This window comes from Empidonax traillii, unplaced genomic scaffold, assembly GCF_003031625.1.
Source record: "Empidonax traillii isolate 1590-97213 ecotype Southwest subspecies unplaced genomic scaffold, ASM303162v1 scaffold7:size3022706, whole genome shotgun sequence".
NCBI classification, from domain to species: Eukaryota; Metazoa; Chordata; class Aves; order Passeriformes; family Tyrannidae; genus Empidonax; species Empidonax traillii.
Genome location: NW_020955200.1, coordinates 3,009,649 through 3,015,996, shown reverse-complemented (window position 1 = coordinate 3,015,996; position 6,348 = coordinate 3,009,649).

The window sequence follows — 6,348 nt, the reverse complement described above, 5'->3', positions numbered from 1 at the left end:
ATGGAGAGCGGCTTGGCAAGCTCTTCTGCCAGCTCCCTCATCACCCTAGGATGGATCCCGTCTGGTCCCATAGACTTGTGAGGATCCAGATGATTCAGTAAGTCACCAACTATTTCCTCCCGGAATACAAGGGGGCTATTTGGCTTTCTATCTCTGTCTACCAGCTCCAGAGGCCAGTTGCTTTGAGGGTCATCTGTCTTACTGGTAAAAACTGAGGCAAAGTAGGTGTTAAGTACCTCAGCCTTCTCCTCATCTCTATTAACTATGTTTCCCTCTAAGTCCATCAAAGAATGGAGGTTTTCTTTGCCCCTCCTTCTGTTATTAATGTATTTATAGAAGTGCTTTTTGTTATCCTTAACAGAAATGGCCAATTTAACTTCAAAATATGTAGTGTTGTGTCTAGAATTTTCCTAACAACTGCTTCTCAGAGTCAGAGTCAGATATATAAGGTTTCTGTATAAAATTGAACATTAAAACATTTTTTTATTTCAATGAAAATCTGAATTGCAGTTAACATGGAGAATGTGTTAAATGTTTGTATTATTTCTCAGCATGCTAAATACTTTTTTTGCTACTAACCTTTATTTCCAGTATATATCAAGTTAAACTAAACCTTGCTTTTTATGCAGCATACATGTGACACTCAGAGGTGTATCAAACATATAGTTCACTTCAAGAGCCTATTTTGTCCTAAAAAAGTTCAATAACAATAGCATACTACACTACAAAATTCTTGCATTTTCTCCAGACTGCCATGCATTGCTTTACTGTAGTGGACGCAGATATGCCTGAAATCAACCATAATAAGTGACACACTTGAAGGTTCAGTCATGCTAGACAGTATTTAGAGGATGGACTTGTCTAAATTCCCTAAACTCCTCTTAGTTTGACTTGGTGACTGCTAGTACATTCTATAGCAGAACAAAGATCAAATATGATGGGCAAGAGCCCAGAGTCCTTCATCCTCCACTGATCTGCAAATAACTGAATTAGAAGATGATGAGTGATACGACAATTTCTCCATATGTTAACATACAGCTTGCCTTCTACAGAGTGCATTACTAGCTACTGGGAGATACTCAGCTTTTGCAGAAACAGTGTTTCATATTTCAACATTCATATTTCTCAGGAATCCACACAAGAACTAATGGAGTCACAGTAGTTGTTATAATATTTGCCAACTCTGAAAACACATGCAATCCAAATAGCAAAAATCACACCTAAAATGCAAATCACCTCTCATTATATAGGTCTGACCTTGTTCCACTGCTAGAGTAGTTAAGAGTAGTGTGACTAAACTCACTGAGTTGTGTTGATGTAAATCTGTGTGACATTAGCTTCAGGCGTAAGTCTACATCAAATGTTGATAATTGTTTTATAGCTTTCAGTACTAGAAGGCTAGAAAAAGAAAAAAGTAGAAAGGGTTTACATGCAATGAACAGACTTAAAATCTGCTTATGGGTTGTCAAATGCTACATCATTCAGGTAACTGATGCACGTATGAGTGGGTGGGGTAGTCACAGTACTGTCAAGTGATGATGTACAGAATTGCTAAAAGAAATTGCTACAGAAATGCCAGATGTACAGAATTGCTAAAAGTGGATGCTAAAACTGCTGACTAATCTTATGTGTTCACATCTGTTTGGGCACCGATGCCTGTGCCTGACAAACTCATGTCACAAATGAACGGTTAGGCTGCTTAAAGAATTGTCATTAAAGCAACTGACAAAAAACAGGGTTTAATATAAATTTTTGAAAGTGCAGTTTTAACAGAGTTTGATGACAAGATTCGCTCTATTACTACAGAGATGAAGAATATACAAGGAAGTCAGATTAGAATCAGTTTAGAACAATATACATGGAGACTGGGAATGCAAAAGTGTAAAAATGCAAAGGATATGGATACAAAAGATAAGGGTTCAAAAGGGTTTAGCAACACTTAATCATTTACTAATTTAACATTTATACAGTTATGTAAAAATATTTGTTACAATTATAACAGTGACTTAATAATGAAATCAGGATAACAAATTCATATTATAACCAATCCCCACATAGGGTCATAGATAAAGAGTTATATACATCTGTATCTATGTGTTTAAAGGAACCTATCAAAAATACCCCTTGAGTTCAGTCAAATACTCGTATCAAATCCCTTAGTGCTTCTGACTGGGTATGGATTGCACCTCAGGGAGCACATGTGTGTGGAAGCAGTGTCGGCTCAGGCTTCATCATCAGTGGCAGTCTTTCATGCATTGCACACTGGAGAGCTGTCAAGCTCCAAAAGGCATCCCACTGGCAGAGAGTGCTGGCACAGCTGCCCAGGAGAGCTCAAAGGGCCTCACTTGGGACTGCTGTTTATCAAGTCATGAGATGATTTGCTTTAGTCATCTCTCAGTCTCCATTCTGACAATAACCAAAGTTGGTAGCTACTGGACCTTTTTCTCACAAAGTCAAGTACCAATGGACTTGGACCCTTTTTCAAAAGGTCTCATAACAATGGTACCATTTGACTTTGGTTACAGTTCAGGTAAGAATACTAGGAAATTCTTAAGTTTGCTAAAGCAACAGCTGTAGGAAATTCCTGCTATCACAGAGTGACAGAAAAAAAAATGTTGTCTCTGGCAGCAAGAGGGAAGATCTTGTGATCAAATAATTACCATAAAAATGAAAATACTGTTTTTCATACCACTTTTATTTTAAAAAGAAAGCTTAGATTTGGTATCTGCTTAGCCTTGGCAATTATATAAATTGGACAGTCTATATTTATTTTTTAATGCTCTCCGAAGTCTCAGATAGGTGCTTACTCACAGAGACTCGTTGGATTCCATCATGCAGAGTTTTCAGAGCAATACTTTTTATAGTAAAATGTAAAGTCCAATGTACATGTGGTTGCTGAGTAATCACAATGTCTATGAAATTTGTCTTAACACACAGTAAGGTGGAAGTCAAAGGCATCTTTTACTATGATGGGATTTTTTGATAGTCAATTTCCAGATAAACTTTTAATACAGTTAGAATATTTATTGTCCTTTGAAAGCAAAATCTATTTCTGGGGTGATTTACCCAAGAAGTCTATAATAGGTATTACTCAGAAGACGTTATTATTGACTTGACTTTTGACCTATCTTCTCAAAACAAATTTTGTTTTAATAACGTGAAGTAATTACAGAAATTAAAAAATATTACTTTTATATGAATGGGAGGAATGAGAAATTCCATATGATTCAGTGGAACTCATGTGTAAGGAAGGATTGTTACAGATAAATGTAAATAGGAAGTTTTTAACTGGTATAACTTCATTGATTTCAACACATATCAGTAAGCTGAAAGTAGTTTCTTGTTATTTACACTGTGATATAGATCTCTCCTCTTTTTCAACATCAGAATTATACCAAAAGTGCACATTTTCGTCTTTTTTTCTTTTTTTCTTTTTTTTTCCTCTTTGACTCAAGAACTTGCTTTCTGTAAGTTGATGTTTTGATACTTGCTTTCTGTAAGTTAATATAGAATGTACTAGCAGTTCTCCAAGTAGTTGATTTTAATTTTTCTGCAATCATTCTCATTACTGTATCAGTTTGTAAAAGAAAAGTCTAATCTAATACTCCTTTTAGCAAGCTATTCCAGCAAGCAGACTGGAAAAAAGGTGCAAATGTGGGCTATATCCCTTCCTATATCCTTTATCCATTTTCAGCCTTCCTGAGAACTAGAGAGGTCAAACACTTGATGCCTAAACCTACAGCTCTTTAGTTTACAAAAGTCTCACAGAAGTTGTAAACCTGTATTTATGGCAGCTTATTATGTAAGGTTGTCCATGGTTGGAGTAGTCTGTTACAGGTTCACTTAGCCAAAGAAGGGTTATACTCTAGTCTAGTCTAGTGAGGCAGGACTGTCTACATTTATTTTGAGTAAATATGTAGTCTAATATGTGTTTGTAACAGGTTTAATGTCAGTTCTCTACAGAGCTTGGTCTATTTTTGCTGGGACTTCAGCAAAATTGTCATCACTTTTCTGTTTTTTTTTTTGTTTTGTTTTCTCATGAGCACAATTTTTCAGATATTATAAAACATATATCTGAATTTATAAAAATTTATAAAAAACCTCTCTTTGATAAGTAGAAAAAAAATCATTATGCACTGTAAAAGACCCATTTCAGAAAGATAAGTTAATTTACAACTTTGGAAATCTGAGCTTTCTCATTTCCCTATGTGTGCACACAGGTGCAATACAGAAGAATCTGCTAGTTAAAATTGGCAAAACCACAGAAAAACTCTTTTATTTACTTTTCATCTTTAAAAATATATACACATTCTTAATATTTGAAATGAGATATTTCTAACCCATATATTTTCCATTACAAAGACACAGAGTGCTCTCATGAGTGCAGAAGTTGTATGTTCTAAATTAAGTATAAAATATAGGTTAGGTAACACAGGCGACAACAGTCACCTTTTTGGCATCCTGCACCCAGTTGGTTTTGTCATATCACCCATTGTTTTTGTCACATCACCCACTGTTCTTGTCATACAGCACTGTATGTTAACCGTAATATGCCTTCTGTAAAATACTAATCCCAGGTGTGAAATTTGCAAGGTGAAATGCAGCATCCTAAACCTACCTAGAGTTACAATTTATTCTTGTACTTTTGAAATGTTACTGTGACACAAAAGTCACAGAATCACAGAATATTCTGGGTTGGAAGAGACCTACAAGGATCATGGAATCTAGATCTTAGCCCTGCATAGAACCATCCACAAGAGTCACACCATGTGCCTGAGATCATTGTCCAAACACTTCTTGAACTTCGGCAGGCTTGGTGCTGGGATCACTTTCCCAGAGAGCCTATTTCAATGCCCAACCATCCTCTGGATGAAGAACTGTTTTCTAATATCCAACCTAAACCTCCTCTGACACAACTTCAAGCCATTCCCTCGGCTCCTGTCACTGGTCACCACATAGAAGAGGTCAGAACCTGTCCTTCCACTTCCTCTCATTAGAAAGTTGTGGACTGAGATGAGATCTCCTCTCAGTCTCCTCTGGCTGAACACACCAAGTGACCTCAGACGTTCCTCATAAGGCTTCACATCAATGCCCTTCACCACCTTTGTTCCCTTCCTTTGGATGCTCTCTTAATATCTTTCTTATACTGTGATGTCCAAAACTGCTCACAATATTCAAGGTGAGGCTGCACCACTGCAGAGCAGAGTGAGACACTCACTTTCCTCAACCTGCTTAGTCTGATGCCCCTCAGGACACAGTTGGCCCTCCTGGCTGCCAGGGCACTGCTGACTCATATTTAACTTGTCATTGACCAGGACCCCCAGGTCCTTTTCTGTGGCACTGCTTTCCACCATCTCATTCCCTAGTCTGTATGAACATCCAGGGTTGCCCCATCCCACGTGGCCATCACTTTCCCTTGTTGAAATTCATATGACTGGGGATTGCCCAATCCTCTAATTTGTCAAGGTCTCTCTGCAGGACCTCCCTGCCTTCTAGGGAGTCAGCAGCTCCTCCCAATTTCATGTCATCTATGAACTTTCTTCTAGTCCTGTGTCCAAGTTATTCATGAAGATGTTGGAGAGCACAGGGCCTAAGATGGAGCCCTGCAGAACTCCACTAGTGACAGGTTTATTACTCATGCACTGCATGATGTGTTTCCAGTTGTGTGCTGTCCAGAAGGATACTGTGTGAGACACAGTACCGAAAGCTTTGCTGAAATCCAAAAGGATTACATCAAATGGCTTCCCTTGATCAACTAGGTGGGTTATCTTGTCATAAAAGGAAATCAATTTTGATAAGCAGGACTTTCCTCTCATCAAACTGTGCTGGCTGTGACCAGTGATTGTGTTGTCCTTCAGGTGTTTTTCAACACTTTCCAGAATAATTATCTCCATAAATTCACCAAGCACTGAAATGAGGCTGACGGGCCTGTAGTTTCTAGGATCATCCTTTTTGCTTTTTTGAAAACTGGGACAGTGTTCACCAAATTCCTGTCTGTTGGGACCTCTCCTGTCTCTTAGGATCAAATCTATCCTACTCAGAATTAAAGTATATTCTACTGGCTCTGCATTACTAAGGGAAATACAGCCTAAGATATATACTTTTTTTCTCTTCAGTAATCATTCTCTCGTATTATTTTCTTTTTTGGGGGCCAAATTATGATAGCAGTGGATACCAAACACAGCTGACCTATAGCTACACATGTATTCCGTTACATCTCTAGCTTCTGAACCCTAGTAGCAGTATGTCCCATGCAAGGAACTGTTTAAAAATAACCAGAATTTTCACTCCATTATTTTTGATTTTAAAATTACAAATCGAATTCTCCTTTCATTCTTGCTTTTTCAA